This window comes from Protopterus annectens, chromosome 3.part0 (assembly GCF_019279795.1).
Source record: "Protopterus annectens isolate FY-2018-M chromosome 3.part0, PAN1.0, whole genome shotgun sequence".
NCBI lineage: Eukaryota > Metazoa > Chordata > Ceratodontiformes > Protopteridae > Protopterus > Protopterus annectens.
The window spans coordinates 258,261,266-258,281,738 of record NC_056731.1 but is presented as its reverse complement, the minus strand read 5'-3'; positions in this window follow the sequence as shown (position 1 = coordinate 258,281,738).

The window sequence follows — 20,473 nt, the reverse complement described above, 5'->3', positions numbered from 1 at the left end:
ACTAAACATTTACATATACAGTATAAAATATAAAAATGTAAACAATATATAAACATATAGGAAGTAACAGAGCCACAAACATTCAAAGATATTGTTTTTGCCTATTTATCAAAATTGGTTTTATACTAACAGCACTATTAAGACCAGGTGGTTTATCTGCTTGTAAATGAACTATCCATTCATATTCCGTTGTTTGTAGATAGTTATCTAGATCACCTCCCCTTGGTCCTAGAGTTAACACACAAATAACTCCAAATTTAAAAGTGTGATCTGGGAAGTCCATTATATGCCTATACAACCCATTTGATTCAACTTTTCTTTTCATTTCAGACTTATGCTTTATTATTCTATCCTTTAATTTCCTACATGTTTTTCAGATGCTCTGTTATAAAGATTTTATTGATGTTCCAAAAAATATACCAACTAAAATAGGAACATATAAGTGTCATAATTGCACTTGTTGTATGGATATATATGAAACAATAGGATATTTTCAGCATCCCTTAACAAATGAAGAATTCACCTTTAAATGTAGGGCTGACTGTAATACGACAAAATTAGTTTATTTAGCAACGTGCACACAATGTAATGTATTTTATGTGGGAAAAACATGTAGGAAATTAAAGGATAGAATAATAGAGCACAAGTCTGAAATGAAAAGAAAAGTTGAATCAAATGGGTTGTATAGGCATATAATGGACTTCCCAGATCACACTTTTAAATTTAGAGTTATTTGTGTGTTAACTCTAGGACCGAGGGGAGATGATCTAGATAACTATCTACAAACAAGGGAATATGAATGGATAGTTCGTTTACAAGCAGATAAACCACCTGGTCTTAATAGTGCTGTTAGTATAAAACCAATTTTGATAAATAGGCAAAAACAATATCTTTGAATGTTTGTGGCTCTGTTACTTCCTATATGTTTATATATTGTTTACATTTTTATATTTTATACTGTATATGTAAATGTTTAGTATTTATAACAATCTTTTTAATGAATGTTTTCAATGAATGCTTATAAAAGTTAGATTTTAACTAATGTTTAGGATAGGTTAATTGTTCATGTTCCTTTAAGTATTTTGGCTGGCTTAATCATGTGATAGAATTAATCCTCAATTTAAAGTAATGAATGGATGTATTTTTTATATGCTGAGGAAGGGTGTAGACCTGAAAGCTTCATTAAATCTTGACGTGTGGTGACTTTCGTGTGTTTTTTAGCATTCCCATTGAACCACCCTCAGCATGTTGCATATGTCGGTTTATGACAGCAATGGCAGCCCCTAGCATTTCTTTGTCTCAGTTAAGCCTTTTCAGTATTCACTTCTCTTAGCTTACTGCAGTGCTGCAGTGTCTCTGAGGAATGCACGGTGAAAAGTTGTTTGCAGAGTTTTAAGTGCTGGGCTGGGCTCGTTTACTGCCTGTGTAATTGCCTGATTCTGATTATTTCCAACTGCTAGCTCTGCTGATTCTCCCTGGTTAACGTCCTACTGTTTGTTGTGCTTCCTTTTCCCTTTTCATTTCCTCAGGGGGGCAGCACCGTGCACACAAGTGCAAACATGCGCACACGCGCTAACACGCAGGCTTAAACAGTGTTACACTAGCGAATTCCTGTTTAAACGCACGCACACAGGCTTACACAGCCTAACACTTGCTTATTCCTGCTTAAACGCGCGCACACAAGCGCAAACGCACTTACACAGACTTAGACAACATTACACATGCTAACTCCTGCTTATACACGCACACACAGTCTTACTCGGAATAACAGGCGCGCACACGCATGCATACACATTGCAAGCATTTTTACAAGAAACTTTGGTGATATCCAGAGTGTGCACATTCTATTTCTTGACTTTAGCTAGGATACCTGGTGACACACCTCTTCCAGTGATGAGCAACTGACAGCTAACACATGCCACTCTGCTCCAATGAGCTTATCTTCTTTCATACATAGCCCCCTCGTGATGTCACCTATATCCTACTCTGTTACTCTCCTTATCCTAGTCTTACACTCCACTGACTGTGCTCATTTGCTATGTAGACTTGGGATTCACTATCCTTACCCTCATTTGCATAGGATTGCCTACTAATGCTTGGTTACATCTGTTAGACTGGGTTCCCCCTTTAGCAACCTCTACTCGGTAGCCATGTTGTCTTCAGCCTGCCATTGCCTTGCATTGTACATTGAAAATTCCCATAAAATCCACATTTGTGGGTTTTAAGTTTTATTTTTCTGGTTTTTAGAGTGCAGCCCATTTGCGCGGCGCTGCGCTATGCTTAAACATCAGACATCGGAGAAAAAAATTATTTTTTTTTCATATTGCATCGGGAAACATTGCCAATGGCTGTATATTTGGCCATTGGCATGCTTCCTCTACTGGATGCAACCTTTATTTGGAGCTGTCATGGCTCTGTTTTCCTATTTGCAGAATGGTACTCAGTTGTCAACTGAGTACATTTCTGCAAATAACACTGCTCTTATTCGGACAGGTTCGGGTTTCCTGAATCGCAAATATACCTCATTTGCATGCCTTTCAGCTGCAATTGAGGTAATTTGCATATCCGAGCCCTGTCCATGTAAGAGCCATTTTAGGAGCTCTCTTGCACGCCCCTGCAGGCTGTTCCTGCATCGCTCGTCGGACATGATGGCTGCATGGAGTCTTACTCTACTCTTAGACTCCGTGCAAGCCATCGTGAATCCGGCCCATTGAGTTAAATAATATATTAATGGTCTGCATTATTTTCTTTCTAATGAAAATCTTATATCTAAATTTAGTAAGCAATGAGATTAGATGAATGCAGGTGATATACAGTTTGATAATCAGTGCAGAAACCCCAGTCAGTGTAAACCAAAATTGTAAAGTGATATATGTCTTTCCAAAAACATAATCATAATTAAATCTGGTCAAGTTCTTTGCACTGGTAAAAAAAGCTAAGGAATGATGGGATATGAAATGTAAACTTCATCTTTACTGGTAAGGATACGGTAGTATAAATATTTTTGTGTGTTCTTTCTATGCAAAATATACCAATAGGATAGTTCAAAAAAAAAAAGAAGTTGAAAGCCATGGCTAGAAAGTGACAAAGAGCATTTCTTTTGTCCTATAATGCAGAACATAAAGTTACTAAGTAAAGCTTGGTACAACCATTTCAAAATTTGTATCATTTATTTCTAAAGATGCTGTGCTATCAACATTAAAAATTGCAACATTAACAGAATTTAGCAAATACAGTATACACTTTTAAAAGTAAATATCATGACATAGTCATACATATTACCATTGTCCCATTTCACTTGTGAATCTGAATAAAAAATAGGCTATTCTCAGAAAAATCAGTTTAAGACCTGAGGACAGCATATGGGTAGTTTGAGAATATGTGGCTGCTTTGAAGCTTAAAGATCATGTTTTAAAGGATGTGAAACAATCTTTTGTTTTTGTATAAAAAGTGTTCACATGCATACAAAAAAAAGAAAGGTAATTTCTCACACAAATATAAATAAACAGCTTTTAAAGATTGTTTCTGAATGCAGAAGACTAAATATAGTGAGCCATGTTTATTGCATTAATATTTGTGGGAGGGCAGGGGATGGTTACATCTTTTTGGTTTCCAGCTCTAATTATACTAGATTAGCATAGGCAAGTAACCATGTATTAGTTATGCAATTGCCAAACTGTTAAATTAACAGCTTGGCATTTTTAATCATTAGTTTTTTGCTAAACAGTTAACTTAACTGTTTGGCAATTACATTACCCTAAGATAATCCATCATAATTAGAGATGGAACCCAGAATGATGTAAACTTCCCCTGCCTACCCACAAATATTAATGCCGTGAACATTGCTGACTGCATTTAGACTTCCACCTTAAGAAGCACTGTTTAAAACTTAATATTTTTTAAAGGCTGTCAAACTCACGTCTTTATGTATAAGGAAAAGTACATTCTATGCCTTCAAACATGATTTTAAACTTGTAAGCAGACCAGACACTGTGGCATAGCGAGATGTAGCACTGAGTGGGACCCAGATGACCTGAGTTCAAGTCACATCTTAGACACTGGAGAAGCCATGTGGGGGAGAGTGGGAGTGAGTGTCTGAAGTCTGCTCATTCACCTTGTGAGTGGGAGGATGTGGTCAGATTGGCTGCCTTTCACTACTAAGCAGATGTTTGAATAGCGGCAAGGTTAGAGCCAGAACCAGGATGTGGCCTAGCTCTTGCTGCATACACATGTTAATACTTATGTACATTACAGCTTATATGAGTGACACGAGTGCTCTCATAAGCTACGAAAAGGTGGAATCATGGAGTACATCCTGTATCTTAAATGATGTAGGCTGCTTAGTACAAGGTGGTAACTTGAAGTCCCAGTCTGGAAACAGTGACCTCTGTGAAACACAGATATCCCAAGTCCATGAGTTAAAGCTATAACTCAACCTTTTGAGACTAACGTCCCCTCCCATGGTAGCAGGTTGATGTGTGGACAAAGGCAGAGGCACAGCCTCAGTCCACATTTGTCTGAATGGTGATCTTATCTTGTTGCCTTTCAATCTGTGCAAGTAAGATCCCTTGTACTGAGGAAAAATGAGCTTGAGATGTATACGAGCTCAGCCTGAGAGTCAACAGGTACAGCAGAAAAATATACAGACAAAAATTATACTTGCAAGCACAAGCAGCACATGACAAGACTATTCTTATTAAAATGTTCAAAATCTTTTGGAATGAAGTTTTCAATTTTAGCTACTTTTCTTGTTTTCTTACCAGATGTTCTATATGACTAGACACTTTCCTGAATATATATCATTCATAGATGTATTTCAGTGTTTTGTTAGATTTAAAAATATATGCAGAACTACGTTATATTTTCTTTATGTGTCTTCCTTGCTGTTCCTGTTTAGTATTTCTCTTTATTGCAAACATTATTGACAGCTGGCACACCCAAGTGCATTTAATCATTAAATAAAACTAGAAATGTCTTAAAAATGTGTGTGGATCAGAATATAAATAAATGAACTGCCTACTCACATAGATACATACATATTAACTGCTGCACTGTATCATATTATTCTATTATTCTGTGAACAATAATTCAATGTACAAGACATATTTACTAGCAATTTTTTTCTGAATTCAACACAAACTGCAAAATTAAGCATTTCTTTTTAATTTCATTTGTTTTGTTCCCCTAGACTAAAATGATTCTTAATGATTCTGCAATATTTTTGAGGAAAATTCACATTTGTACTGTGAAAGTTATCAGCATCTGGGTTAAGTCTTGGTCACTCAATGCATGGGCCGTTTATATTCTACATACTGTGCCAGAGTCTGTAAAGTTCAAGAAATTTGGCTCATTATGTTGATATCAGTGCAAAACTTGTGGATAAAATTGTAATATGTTAATGTACAAAATGAAACTCAGAATAGCTCAGTGCTCAATGGAGTATCACAGTTGCAATCGTGCACTACAAAAATGCACAGGCAATCCATAATTAATAAGAAATGGTTGTCCAATCACATTGTATAGTACCAAGTTTAAGGAAAGATGATCTCAATTCAAGAATCCTGATAGTTGTATATAAATAAAACAAAACCTGTACAGTAAGGTTAAGGACAACTACGGAATGTAACTGATTCTGTTATGATAACAAAAAAAATAAATAAATAAATTACAGTGCCAACAATCCCAGTGTAAGCCATATGGCATTTGTAATATATATTTGGAGGAGTTGACACAGAAATGTCTCAGACAACGATGGATATTTCCATATGTCATCCACTAACTCATAGTATGTGCTTCAAAGCTGAAAGGCTATTTGTAAAATATACATATATGTACACACACACACACACACACACACACATATATATATATATATATACACACATTTACATCACTCTTTACAGTAAAGACAACTTTGGATATCTACATAATACATGTATTATTAAAATATATCAGCTCGGACTTACAGATTCTGCCAGAATTTGCAAATTTTATAATAAAAAATTTAAAGGCAAAGGTCAGTCATGGCCACATCGCTATAGCTAAGATTTGCTAACGATGGGTTCAAGACTTGTGGGAAACACTGGTAATGCACACACCCAAGGAAAGCAGGAGAAAGTCCCTCTCTCAGCTCTACCTTTAAAATGCACCTGCCACAAAGACTCCTAAGATCTAATAACCAAAACCTAATAGAACTGTACAAACCCCGTCACTCTCAAGGACAAAACCTCCTGTCCTTTGCCCTGGCACACCTATGGAACTCCCTTCCTCCCTCCATCTGTATCACCACCAACCTCCCTGCTTTTAAAAAATCACTGCACTCACATCTAACATCCTCATGGGAATGCTCCTGCTCCCACCCCTCCTAGCCTATTCTTCACTTCCTATGGGCAGCTTTACCATATATTACCAGACACCAAATAATAAGCCAACTGTAATGACATCTTATAATTCTTTTATTCTACTATTTCACTCAAGAAACTATATATTTACTGCAGCAATGCTTTGTTTTTCTACAAAATGTAACCTTAACATTTTTATTATACCTGCTTAAATCTTAGTTTTTCTACAAAATGAAAATAAATTCCTTTGTAAATGCTTAATCTTTGTTCTGTCTTGAACCCACAAATTACCACAATTGTAAACTGTTGTAATCTTTTTTGTTACCAATGTTTTAAAGCTTTGTCTTTAACCTACAAATGATTGAAATTGTAAACTGCTGTAATCTTTTTGTAACCTTTGTTTTGGAGCTTTTCTCCCCAGGACTCCATTGAAAACGGGTTCTTATTGGCCCAATGGACTATCCTGGTAAACCAACTGCAAATAAAATAAAAATAAAATGTGTGGGTATGGGTGAAGAAGAGGGACAAACAAGGGGGATGCTGGACAATGTTGTTTTCCTGTGGGAATAGGCCCCTATTTTTTAAGAATAGAAGGAAAGGTAAACATTGGGAAAAAGTAGGTGAAGATAATCACAGCAGGCATACCCACAGAATACAAGACAGACAAAGGTTAGAAAAAATACATGTGAAGATGGGTAAGTTACACAGACAGCACACTGCACAACATGGGCAAAGGAAAGTTGGCAGATAGGGTGGGATGCATATCAGCCATGATGAAATGCAGAAAAATCCTAACTACCTATGCACTATTATGTTGTGAATGTCACAAACTGTGTGGCAATCATACCTTGATGTGTATGAACAATGGTAAGTGTGTGTTCTGGGGTAGTAAAGTAGGATCATGGTATACATTGGATAAATGTATACATATCTAAGTCTATCAGCAGTGCACAAGTAAGTGAAGCAATATCACAGATGAGTAAATGCAGGTCTAACAATGGTAGATAACCACAGAGAACAGAACCAAACCCACGGCCATACACATGAAAGGCAAACAATCAAGCACAGTGCTAAACAGAAGCACTGCAGAAGAACAACAAATGCTGCTACATACACAAGTAGGTGTACACAACCAAAACAAATGTGTAATGGAATGTGAGTATGCTACACAGATATGTCATGTTAAAGGCAACACATAGGTGTAGATGTGTATGTATGTCTGTCAGTGGCATAAATGGAATGTACATGAAAGCAATGTCTATACACATACATACACCAATGACATGTAATATGTTCAAAAATGTAACAGTAATGCATAATGAATATAGCAGGTCCTGGTAATGGATGGGGGAATAAAAACTACACTAAGTAACGCACAAGCATAATGTGAACCAAGACATATTGCAAGTATTAGCCAACAATATGTGTGTGCATGCATGTGGCATGTGTTCACTGTATCAAATTAATCAATAGCAATAGACAGTAGTTTTAACAAAGGAAAACCTAACTGGAAAAATAATAGAGGAATATGAAGGTGGGAGGAAGGTGGATAACCTGGGCCCATGTCAGGGTGAAGCAGGACAAGGTACATTGACACAATGCAAATGCATGTGTAAAGCACACAGGGTGCTGTCGAAGCCACACAGACATACATTTAACTAAATGGAAAATTTATTTCAAATGGCAAGATGGATGTTGATGTCCACACAACTGGACATGTGTAAAACACACATACATAGTAATGTGTAATCATGACACACTGACATGCATAGCAAGCAAGGTAAAAATTAAAAGCACCTACATGTATACTGTAATGAAAATGTCAACTAAAAAAAGCAGCTGTTTGTCAACCACCCTGCTCATTATGAAGCAGAGGACACTCCTGTGAGCATAATTACAGCAAATCAGCAGTAAATCACTGAATACTCACATGCCAAAGGTACCTTTTTGTGTCAGTATGTATCAGTCTATGTGTACATGCACGTACAGTCATTTAATGTGTAAACTATTTCAGGAAGGTATACACTGGTGTCACTACACCATGTGTGTGGATGTGCTACATAAAACAAACATGGTGTAATGTACTGTGAAAGAATGTGTTATCTGTAACACATCAATGTTACATTGCCATTTGATACAGTCAACAAAGGAGGACTGCACATAGACAAGATATACCTGTATATGATCCTACATGGCATCAGTATTACCAAATCATGACACAACACCACATCATGACAGTGAGATATCATGACAACCGCCATCCAAAAACATGTGGAATGACATGTTTGTATGTTGCACATACCTAATATGGCAAAACAGAAATCCAAGTCATGTTACCCTGTTAGTGATGGAGTATATACAACAAATAATGTCTGCAAGTCACCCCAGTAACATTCATGTTTACTGGCAAGATCTTGCAACAGTATTTGAAGATTAAATGCCATAATGTAAGGGCAGTTGCATGTATGTGGAAAGTGTTATGTGTGTCATGCACACATTGAAACCAAAGTAAATATCACACAATAATAACACATAAGCATGACAGATACATGGCATGCATGCACAAGTGTGTATATTCATTCCAATCAATAAAATGGTAATCACCATATTGGCAACATAACACAAGTGGAGCACACAGACAAAAACATTTTAAGAATGTATCCACGGTTATAAGCACAGCTACCATGTGATGATTTCACATACCGTATTGATGCATGATAGGTATTCTTTCATTCTAATCAATAATCATGTTATTCTGAAAAATGCAGGCCTGAATACAGGGGAGGATGCATGTCAATTCATAAAATATGTAAAAATGTCAACATACCTCTCTCACACAGGCTTGAGGATCAGCAGTGAGAATCTGCTCCATGCACATGGCTCTGTTCAGGCTGTACTCCTCATCGTTTGAAACAAAAATAGAATGTATAAAAAATGCATTCATCAAATAACACTGATACTTATTTCTCAATACAATTTGTAGACATTTCTTTCAGAAGAACATTATATAAGCGCAATACACAGTTGATATTTTTTACATTTGGGTGTCAACATCTTTGGGCACAGATTGGAGTACATGAGATTCAAACTTGCAGCCACAAACTCCAACCTTGAGAGCTACCTGCCCACCTAACACATCTTAACTGAAAAAAAGCATGTTTTGCAGACAGAGAAAAGATTTTATGTTATGACATCATCTTGATGGGGTATGGTCTACTGATAATGCTCTTGGCTTAGGAGTATGAAAATGTGCTGCTCGTAGCTAAACAGTTGGAAAAATATATTCAGGTTTTCACTGTATTCAGATACAGTAAGTGTAATGCAGAGCCTACATTCCTCAGGCAGTGTGAAAGTGTCATTTAGCATACAGCTAATGTGAACAGAAACATACATGTTGCTGTACATTAAGGACACAGAAAGGTGTGTGTGAGAACCATTATTCCTTGTTAAACTGCACATCAGTAGAAAAACAGATGCATATTCACTGCTCTACATTTCAATTGTTAGTCTGTCCATCACAGTCCCTCAAAATTTGAGGATGATGGTGTTCTACAAGTGACATCAATATTTCATGAGAAAACAGACCTACATAGCATTAAGTATACAATATTAATCAAAAAATTGCTCAGACATATAACAGGAATTATCAAGATGTACTGCGCCAGGAGTTAAATAGCTGATGTAAACACAATGGTCAGTTTACAGATATATTTGTAGGAATTTGAAGAATAACTGAGTTATTCACAACTACACTCAAAATATACATTAATATATATACCTCTATAAATAAATGCTGTAGGTATTTCACCAATGGCAACCAGGATGACAGAACAGCAGATTTATTAAAATAGACACAACTTTACCAGAAAATATTAGTGCTTTCATTTTACAATTAAGACTTCTTCAGATATATGCAACAGAATAAGTACTCATCTTAAAAAGACCAGTAAAGTCACATGATACAGAAAACCTAACGAACTAATAGGAAGGAAAGGGGAGGCAAAGCAATTTAAAACGACAGGCAGTAATTGCAAAGAAACTACACAGAATACCTGCACAAACCATGAAATTAACATAAAATTGTAACAAAAGTAGAATAAAAATACTTTAAATAATTCCTAAAAAATTATAAAAAACAAATATTCGAGATAAATCAAAAAATATTTCAAAATATATCACTATCTGTCCAACGCTCTCCTTTTTAGAGAGCACTTAATACAGATAACATCATTCAGACCCGGTGGCACAGATGCATTCAAAAATATCTGCCACCACAGCCACCTCTCATGCAACAATAGGGACCAAGGGCCACCTGCTCCAAGACCCTAAAGTCAAATTTGTGCTCTGGAAATAATGTGATATGTGTACAGAGGGCATTGGTTTCCTTATGTTTCTTGATGTCATAAAAATGCTCATAGATACATTGTTTTAACTTTTTCTAGGTCTTGCCAACATAAAAAGGAGTGCAAGACACACATCCTGAAATGTAAGCCATACCACTTGACTGGTAATTAAATTTCACTTTGATAAATAGTTTTATCACTGATCTGAATACAGTTTCTGACCAATATGTGGCTGCATTGGCCACATGCACCACATTTAAACATATTGCCAGACATAAACTTACATCTGTTGATATTGGAACTCTCAAGATAATTTTTAAAAGTATGTCCTCTCTTGTATACAATCTTCAGCTGGGCCTCCAATTTCTCCAACAGTTCCCGATCCTGTGTAATGTAAGTACAGTTTTTATAAACAATGGACTCAATATATTTACTATCACTGTTGAAAGTGGTGAGTCAAAGATGACTAAATTCAAACAAATCATCTTTCTCAAGTAAGCCATCCACCAACATGTCCACACATGGGTTGAGTAGCCTAGAATTGTTATCTACGTGGGGGGAACCACATGCATCCTGATTGGGCATCTAAAGGGGATATAAAACCATTTCTGCCTCTTGTCCATTACTTTGACCATGAGAGAATCGATGAGCTCCAAGGGATATCCCCTGTTAGCAAACATGTCCTTCAGCCTATCACATTCTTCCACAAACTCAAGCCATAAGGTGACCATCCTGGCTGCCCTAACCAGTTTGACCTTGACCACCCCACGTTTCTGATGATAGGGGTGGTTGCTGGTATAATGAAGTAAGCTGTTGGAAAAAGCAGGTTTCTGATAAATTGTACAAGAAATAGAAAGCCTCTCACGGTCAAAAATTAAAGAGATGTCAAAGTAATTAATCTCACCAAGGCCCACTTTCTGAGTAAAAACCAAAAAAGATGTGGTGCGGTTAATGTACCTCATAAAATCATCAATAATGGGGGCACAGGACCTGTCCAAATAATAAAAAGGTCATCAAGGTAGCAGGTATGCATGTAAATATACTGAGTATAAGGGCATTGCTCAAGAAACTCTGCTTCCCATCCTACCATAACTATATTTACAGGTATTCTGAGTAGTTTATTTGCAATTAATCCATGTCACTTTAAATTGCTTTGCCTCTCCTTTCCTTCTTATTAGCTCATTGTGTTTTCTGTATCATATGTCTTTAGTTATCTTTTTAAGCTGAGTGCTTGTTCTGTTGCATATATCTGAAGTCTTAATTGTAAAGAATTTTCAGACCAGTCCACTTCCTCAGTTAACAACTCAGAAAACAAATAGATAACTATATACTGAATCTCAGTCTTGAAATGAAGCCCCAAGAAAGGAACACTGTTATATAAAAACTACACTGGCATTTCATGTGAAGTCTGGCAGTCAGTGCAGGAGATTAAAACCATCAGCTGTTAACAGGCTACTTCCTGTGGTGCAGGGTTTGATTTTTCTTAGCCTTCATTTGTCTACTGTATGACCTTGAGCAGGTCACTTATCCAGACATGCTTTGTAGCAATACAGAATTTGGATTAGGCTCCTTAATCGTCTCCTCATCTGAATGCCTAGAAAATACAAATGAACCTAAAAGAAAGCCCTTCATGTGAGTCCATTGCTTTCATTAGATACTATTTAAAATGTCTAACAACAAAACAAAAGACAGCAAATTAACCCATTTTTTTTAATTTCTAATTTTGAAATGGAGACTTCATTTTTGAATTTTCAGAAATGGTTCTACTTCTGTTTCTATGCCCCTGTGCTGCTTCACTGAGCATTTTGTTTAAGAAATTATAACATCCTAACCATATAAAGTAATAAAAATTGATGAATAGCCACAGTTCATCATAATCCTAAGAATTTAATAATGAATAAGAAAATTAAAGCTTCAGGGAATTTAACATCATACTGCAGTGATTACAGATGGATTTTGTTAATGTTGAATAACTATACACCATATTCTTTTCATTGTCACAGAGAGAACATGAAATGCCCTGTTGTTTGATCTTAAAAGGATTTTCAGTCTGCTAGCCATATTCTCCTGCATGACAAATTGCTTGTGAATTGTTTTGGTGAAAAGTCTATGGTTCATTTTGATAAATATCAAACTAACAAGACATCACGGAAGAAAACTAGTATATCACTGTCTATATTTGAGATTATTACTGCGTGGTGGTGCTGCGGTAGCATTGTCGCCTGACAGTAAGACATTGTCCTGTTCGATTCTCAGCTAGAGCATCTTCTGCGTGGAGGCATGCATGAATGGGCGTACCTTCTTTGAACGTTGTGCGTCAGGGCTGGCAACTCGGCACGTAAAAATCTGCTGCCAATCATTAGCGGACCAGAGTTCCTCTGTGGCGACCCCTAACTGGGAAAAGCCAAAAGACACAACAACAAAACAACCATAAGTATACTGCAGGTCTGATTTTAGGCCCTTTCTTCTTTTCTTTTATTTTTATTCTTTTTACTTTACTGACCACTGATCTGCAGAAAGTGCAAGCTATTTTCTATGCTGCCAACCTTGTCCCTTCAGTTCCTCACATTATAATCAGCATATCCAGCATTAATTAGGCCAGTTATTTAATACATTAATCCCTTTGCAATGCAATTTACTAGATATATCCAGCAGCTACAAAGACCCCAGAGATTCCTAACTAAGAATATCACATGTTTATAAACTTTGAGCTGCTAAAAAAGACTGGAAGCATTACCCCTTTATTCAGTATCTTACAGACTCCTGAGAAGAGATTTCTGCCTTGCCTTCTGAGCCATTAGGGACTCAATGATCCTGGATCTTTTGTATCTCCATATATGCAATAGTCACACAAATACCAGAACTAGGGATCTAAAACATCACCAGCAGATAAACAAAAAGTAGAGAAATAGGTTCATTATTCAGTTCCTTTCCCAGTTCTGGAGTAGACGCCCACTACATATTATCTCCTTCATATGGGACCTGGACAGTTGGCTGGCCATTCTTAAATTCACAGATGGCCTGACTGGCTCATCTGGCTCTGCTTGAGAGAGGAAGTTCAGCCTGAGAGTGGGTACTGGCAAGTCACAAACGCTTAAAAGACTCAATAACCTTGTTTTTTCATATAATCCTATGATGCTATAAGCCTCATATTAGATATACTATATCCACTGTACTGTGCAATGTAATGCCTCCCCTATCTGTTCCAGGTAGAAAAATTAATTGTTAATGGAAACACAATACATAGTATGCCAAGTCCAGGTACAACAATTACTTGTTAATAGAAACACAATACATAGTGTGCCAAGTCCAGGTACAACAATTACTTGTTAATGGAAACACAATACATAGTATGCCAAGTCCAGGTACAACAATTACTTGTTAATAGAAATACAATACATAGTGTGCCAAGTCCAGGTACAACAATTACTTGTTAATGGAAACACAATACATAGTGTACCAGCACTATCTGCTGCAGCTATAGCTGCATCGCCGTGGGGAGTGCTGCAAGGTTACATGCCTGGGAGGAGAGAGAACTCCTTCTGGTAAGGGACTCCAAACTTCATCATCATCGTCATTCTTCTCAGCTGCAGCCTCAGTAGAGGTAGGTCATGGTGAAATTGCCTGTTGAACATATCTGACATTTGGGTCTGCAGGTAAAATACAAGTACGGAGATTACCATGGGTCAATTTATCCTGCCAATGGACTGGGTATATTTAACAATTGATTAGCGATAGAGTGTAGAAACAACCCTGTCTGGCTACTAAGCTTTCCTGACCCCATACATAGCTGATATGGTACTTGTTTCACCCTGCTTGTGCCAGAATGGAAAGAATAAAATCAGAGAAGTAAAACGGGTTTAAAATAAGATGACAACCTGCATTCCTTTATGTATGTTCAAATAGTCACATCCTAGGTACCAGGCAGGTGTCTGTCCTGTTGATTTCACCAGCTATATGATAAATGTGCTGATAGCATAAAGCAATTTCACTGAAAAACACTTTCATAACTAATAGACTTTGCACATTTCTGTGCTGTTGTGTGACTGAGGAAGATGAATGGTTTGATGTCCATTAAAACTGGTTTTCAGTAATTTAATTTCTTATTGTCATTTATTGAAATTTCAATTGACATGTCAGTATGAATCCTTGTGGGTGGATGGAACTGCACACTACAGTAATGATTTAATGTGTCACTGACATGCAATGTCATGCCAAGGCAGAGGCATGTTCAATAGCAGCTTAGAGGTTGACCATGATGAGAGGCCACTTATGAGCTCTAGCTTAACAGAGTTAGAGGAGTTTCTGGCATTTCTGGCAGGGGGACAATGGGGCTGGGGTCATCACTGGCAGAGTGGACACTGGCATCAGGATGGAACAACTCCCATGCATCTGAGTGAATGATACACCAGGTTAGCAATGATTACAGTAGTGGTGGTGCTGTGGTACCATTGTCGCCTCACAGTAAGATGCTGTCTGGTTCGATTCTCAGCTAGAGCGTCCTCTGCGTGGAGACATGCATGAATAGGCGTACCTTCGTTGAAGGTTGTGCATCAGGCTTGGCAAGCCGGTATGTAAAAATCAACTGCCAATCATTAGCGGACCGGAGTTCCGCTGTGGCAACCCCTAACCGGGAAAAGTCGAAAGACACAAACAAACAAACTGAACAGTATGACTGCAGACATTGCCAGTAAGCTGACCACACTATACAGTACATATGTTTTTTGCTGGAACATGAAATATCCATGGCTATCTGCACAGCAGCAGAAGTAGGTAGAGATTGCAAGGTACACCTTACATGGTCACCCATGTATGCGACATGACCACAGTGGCATCACAGGTACTTATTCCCACTCAGTTATTTTTTCACTCTCTTAAATTTCTGAGGGAAAAATTAAATACAGATGGTTGTGATTCAATTTATGCATACAACAATGACTCAACTTAATTTACTGCTACATCAGTCTCCTACAAGCAAATTTATATGCTCAATGCTGCATAAATTAACTCCAAAAATGCTTTATCTGAATAAATTCTTATTTCTTCATTAATCAGTCTTCTACCCAAACCATCTATATGTACTCCATTAGTAACTTTCTTTCCTGCATAATTTGAATAAACACTTTTCTTTCATATTTCTAAATGCATTCATGTATCTTCTGTTTACAACTACTATTTACTTTGAATAATACTTTGTCAACTTTCTATGTCAGAAGATTTTGTACTTTTATAGCACTGGCTACATAATTTAATACTCATAAATATTGTATATACACTATTATTGTGATTACATTTTCTGCATAGTGACAATGTCAAATATATTCACTAGAATTTTAAATACTCAAATGTTTCTGATAACAAAAAACACTTTACTAGGTGTTCACATGAGTGTAGCTTATGATATATTTTCTTGCTGCCAATTGCTAGAAAAAGCAAGTGCTCAAATTCTCACTAACCCAACTCTTGTTTCAACATAGCCCTCCTAACACCCTCAACCCTACAAACTGCATAACCCTACTACAGCCCTAATTCTAACTCTAAAACTCATTCCAAGTTCCCAACCTGGGACCTCAATCATTTACACTAAAATTCCATTCCCCCCTCCCTAACCCTAAAGTCTTTATAGGTATTTGTCAGGCTGTTAAGACATCAGACACTGTCATCTGTAACAGAGATAAAACAACTAGAAATGGGATCTTTAGAAAAGGGAAAGAACAAACTACATAGGAAAAAATATGAATTGTGGGAACAATATATGCAGATTAGGAATGAGGTTTAAGAGGCAGAATTGGAATGAGCTATATACTGCTTAACTGACAATGACTGGATTGTTTATAAGTGATGTATAATGTTTACAACTACAGTTGTTTCAATGGTGTCTGTGATGTAAACTGTTTGCAACTAAAGTGATATATTGTATGTTTTTCATTTATATAAATGGAAGATTGCCTTTGTCATATGTGTAAATTTAATAAAGATGTTTTGGGGAAAAAAAGTTGAACAGTGTTCTGTTGTGCATGTTTGTACAGGAGATTCTAAATGCAGACTGTTTCAGTCAGCTGATCTACAGATGATGTCATCAGAATGTGTTCAGATGCTCTGTGTTTACTGTCAGAGACTGAAAGACAGAATGAAACTTTAATAAACAACTGTTTGTTGATTTTTAAAGAATGAAATGAAAATAAGAACTGGAACAGTTGAGACAGTTAACCTAGTCTATAAAAGAGCCTGCTGAAGACAGCTGAAGTTAGTTACAGTTGAGCTGAGTTCAGTTCACAATTAAGTTGTATTCACAGATGTGTTATTGTACTGAGCAGTGGATACTCAAAGGACTCATTAAGAACTGTAAGTCTGCCTTTGCTCTGTTATAATATTTAGTTTAGATCAGGGACAGTGTTCTTCAGTTAGACTGGAAATTATAGCTAATTAGTCAGAGTTATTCTAAATGTTGGATTTCTATCCTACAGTATTAATTTAATTTTCCTGGTGATTGAATTCTGTTTTGTTTATTGAAATTACTGTTTTAAATTTTTAATCATTTTTCTCATTATTAAATATTTTTATTATCTTGCATTGTGGCTGGTCAATTAGTATATTCTTTAGTGATGTCAGATTGCTTATACATGCTTTGATAATCCCTGGGCCACTCCGAGAGTCTGGCTGCTTTAGGTCATTTGCTACCATTTTTTTAATATTTAATTTTGATAATTGGACACCCCTTTAAAGGGGCATATAGATGCTCTGATTGCCGGTAACCTGTTATGGTATCATTTGGGGGAAGGGACACAGCTGGCTTTCCCAGAAGTGTTTGGATGTGTGAAATTCAATTCAATTTATTTAAGTGTGAGTGTATCAGAGGTCTTAAACTGTGACACATTGCTCTGGAGTGCATAATAAGGAGTTACATTAGGGGTGGACAGAAGTATACAGTGCCAGGTTATAGAGCATGTTCCTAATGTGCTCTTAGGGGAAGTTGCAAAATTCTACTCCTGTTTATGTGACAGTCTCACACTGCAGTCAGTAGTGAAGATTGAAGTTCCTTTGTTACTAACCCAGGATGGTAGGGGAAGTTACATATTGGTGGCAGTTCAGTGAGATATTAGCCAGACATCACATATCGGTGGCAGTTCAGTGGGATATTGACTGGACATCACATATGCTAATGACCACAAGGGCATTTTTAAGCCTAGCCATGCATCCCCAATCTCATAAATGTTCTGGTACCCTTGATAAGTGTAAGAAGGGACCTAGGAGATGAACCATTTACAGGCTGCCTATCCCCATTAGAGACATAGGTGCCAAACTAGGGATGAATTTCCTGTTACCCATGTAATTGTCTAAGTTACAATTGAATTGGGTTAGGAGGGAACTCTTCCCCATGCAATTGTCCAAGTTATACTTAAATTGGGTTAGGTGTGAACTTTGCTTTACATGGATGGGGAGCCTGTTCCAGAGAGGAGGTAGTCTCTGAGACACATACTTGTTTCTCCAGCAGATTCTATTTATGTCACAGGCAAGGTTTAAGTCTTTAGAATGGGTAATTCTGATGCTGTTTATTTTGTGAATATGAAGGAGTTCCATCAGAGTGGTGTCTGACAACACCTTGTATGACAAGCATAGATCTCCCCTCAACAGCCTGTAGGGTACAGAATACAGGGACAGGCCCTTGAGGTGGTCTGCATAGGACATGCTACTTACACCCTGTATGGTTTTAGTAAGGAATCTCTATGGATGTTCCAATGATTGGATATGCCTGATTAAGTACATACCAAAGGGGCATTGTACTCAATGATAGGTATGATGAATGCCGAATACAGTGGAACAATGACTTCCTTGGACCTAGATTCCATACCTTTGTTTATAAGTTGCACAACATAGAATTATGTCCTCACCACTGTAGATACATGATGGTCAAAGGCTAGATTATTGTTTATGTATGTCCCCAAGACCCTGACTACTGGGTCAGCTTTTAGGGGTGTGTTGTCAATATGATAGTTTCAATGGGTATATGACTTCCTGATGGATACTATTATGCATTTCTTAGCATTTAGTTTTACTCCATGTCTCCAGCAACAGTCATTTGTCTGTGTCAGCCCCTCCTGGAAAACATTTGTGCCGATAGGCAATTCAATGTCAGATCCTAATTTGCAAGCATCTGCAAATTTAGTCAGCCCGAGGCCAGTGACATTGGTCTTGACTTCAGGGAAGTAAATGAAAAAAAGGAGTGGTCCCAGGACCAATCCCTGAGGGACTCCAGTTCTGACTGGCCTCTTTGTAGAGGTGGACTCCCCAATTCTAACTTCCTGGGTCCTGTCCTCTTTGGTATGCACCTAACCAGGCAACATCCAAAACTTGCATCCTACCCAATTTGGCTTCATCTAAGGCAGATCCTGCCTGTTAAATCTGGTGAACTTCTTTGGAAATGTGACTAGGGTCATTGAGGAGGACAAATCTGTGCACACAGCATACCTCGACTTGGCAAAGGCTTTCGACACAATCCCACATTCAGGCATTACCAATAAATTTAGCAAATGGAATTTAAACCCTTTCATTGTAAGATGGGTTGCCAACTGGCTCACAAACCAGACACCCACTATCAATGTGGATTACTGCACATCAACCAGCAGTCCTGTTCCTAGCAAGGTGCTACAGGGGTCAGTGTTGGGCTCCCTGCTGTTTGGTATATGCTTCTCAGAAGTTCAGGTCAAAACTAAGTTGTTGTCTCACCAAGTTTGCAGACGACTGCAAACTGGTTGAATCACTAAATCCCCAAATGATGTCAGTATACTTCAGGAGGGTCTTATGCAGACCACTGACTGATGTATTAGTCATGTTCTTGAAATGAATGCAGAGAAATGCATCATCATTCCCTTCAACACAAAGTCCCTTCAGATTATCAAATCCACAACAATACCCTAAGTATCCATGAAGTGGTAAGGGACCTGGGATCACAAGTTGACTGCAACCTTAACTTCGACCACCATGTGTCTACTGTAGTAAGGAAGGCTTTCTATGTAGCACACTTGATTAGTAAAGGCATAGCCTTGAGAGCAGAAGAGGTTATAATCCCTCTACACTCGGCACTAATCTGACCCATGATTGAGTATAACACCCCATTTGGCATGTATCATACAGTGCACCTGCAGCAACTGGAGACACCTCAAAGGTTTCTAAAAAAGAAGATCAAGGGGCCCCAGCATGTACCTTACACAGACCTACTAAAGTCCCTGTCACTATACTCGATGTTGTATAGACCTCTTAGGGGAGATTTACGCCTGACCTATAGAGCAATCCAAGACTCAAAACTAATGAATTTGCTGCATATCAATAAATCAAATGGGACTAGATCTACTCATTCCAGGGACCTAAATATGGCCTGCGACTTAAATAGGAGATGATGGAGGGACAGATTTATCTCCCAGCAACTGCCACATCTTTCAAACAGGCTACCAATTCATGTGACACAGAACACTTCTATGACACTGTCCAAGAGAAACCTGTATGAGTGGATGGGGCACAATACATTTTTACTGGGGATAGTGCCCACAACCCTCCTGGACATGGGCAGTCATCACTAAATGCAATCTTGGTTATTGACTATCATTTTCATGGTATTACATTAGGATGAAATGGCTAGACTTAAAATGACCTCCTTTTCGATAGCCTAGTAATCTCCTATGATCCTGTGATCCTGTCACTAAGCCAGCTGGCTATCCACTGGGTTACATAAGGGTTTGTACCTAACCTGTTAAGTTTGTCAACAGTACCCGAGTTGGGGATTGTGTCAAA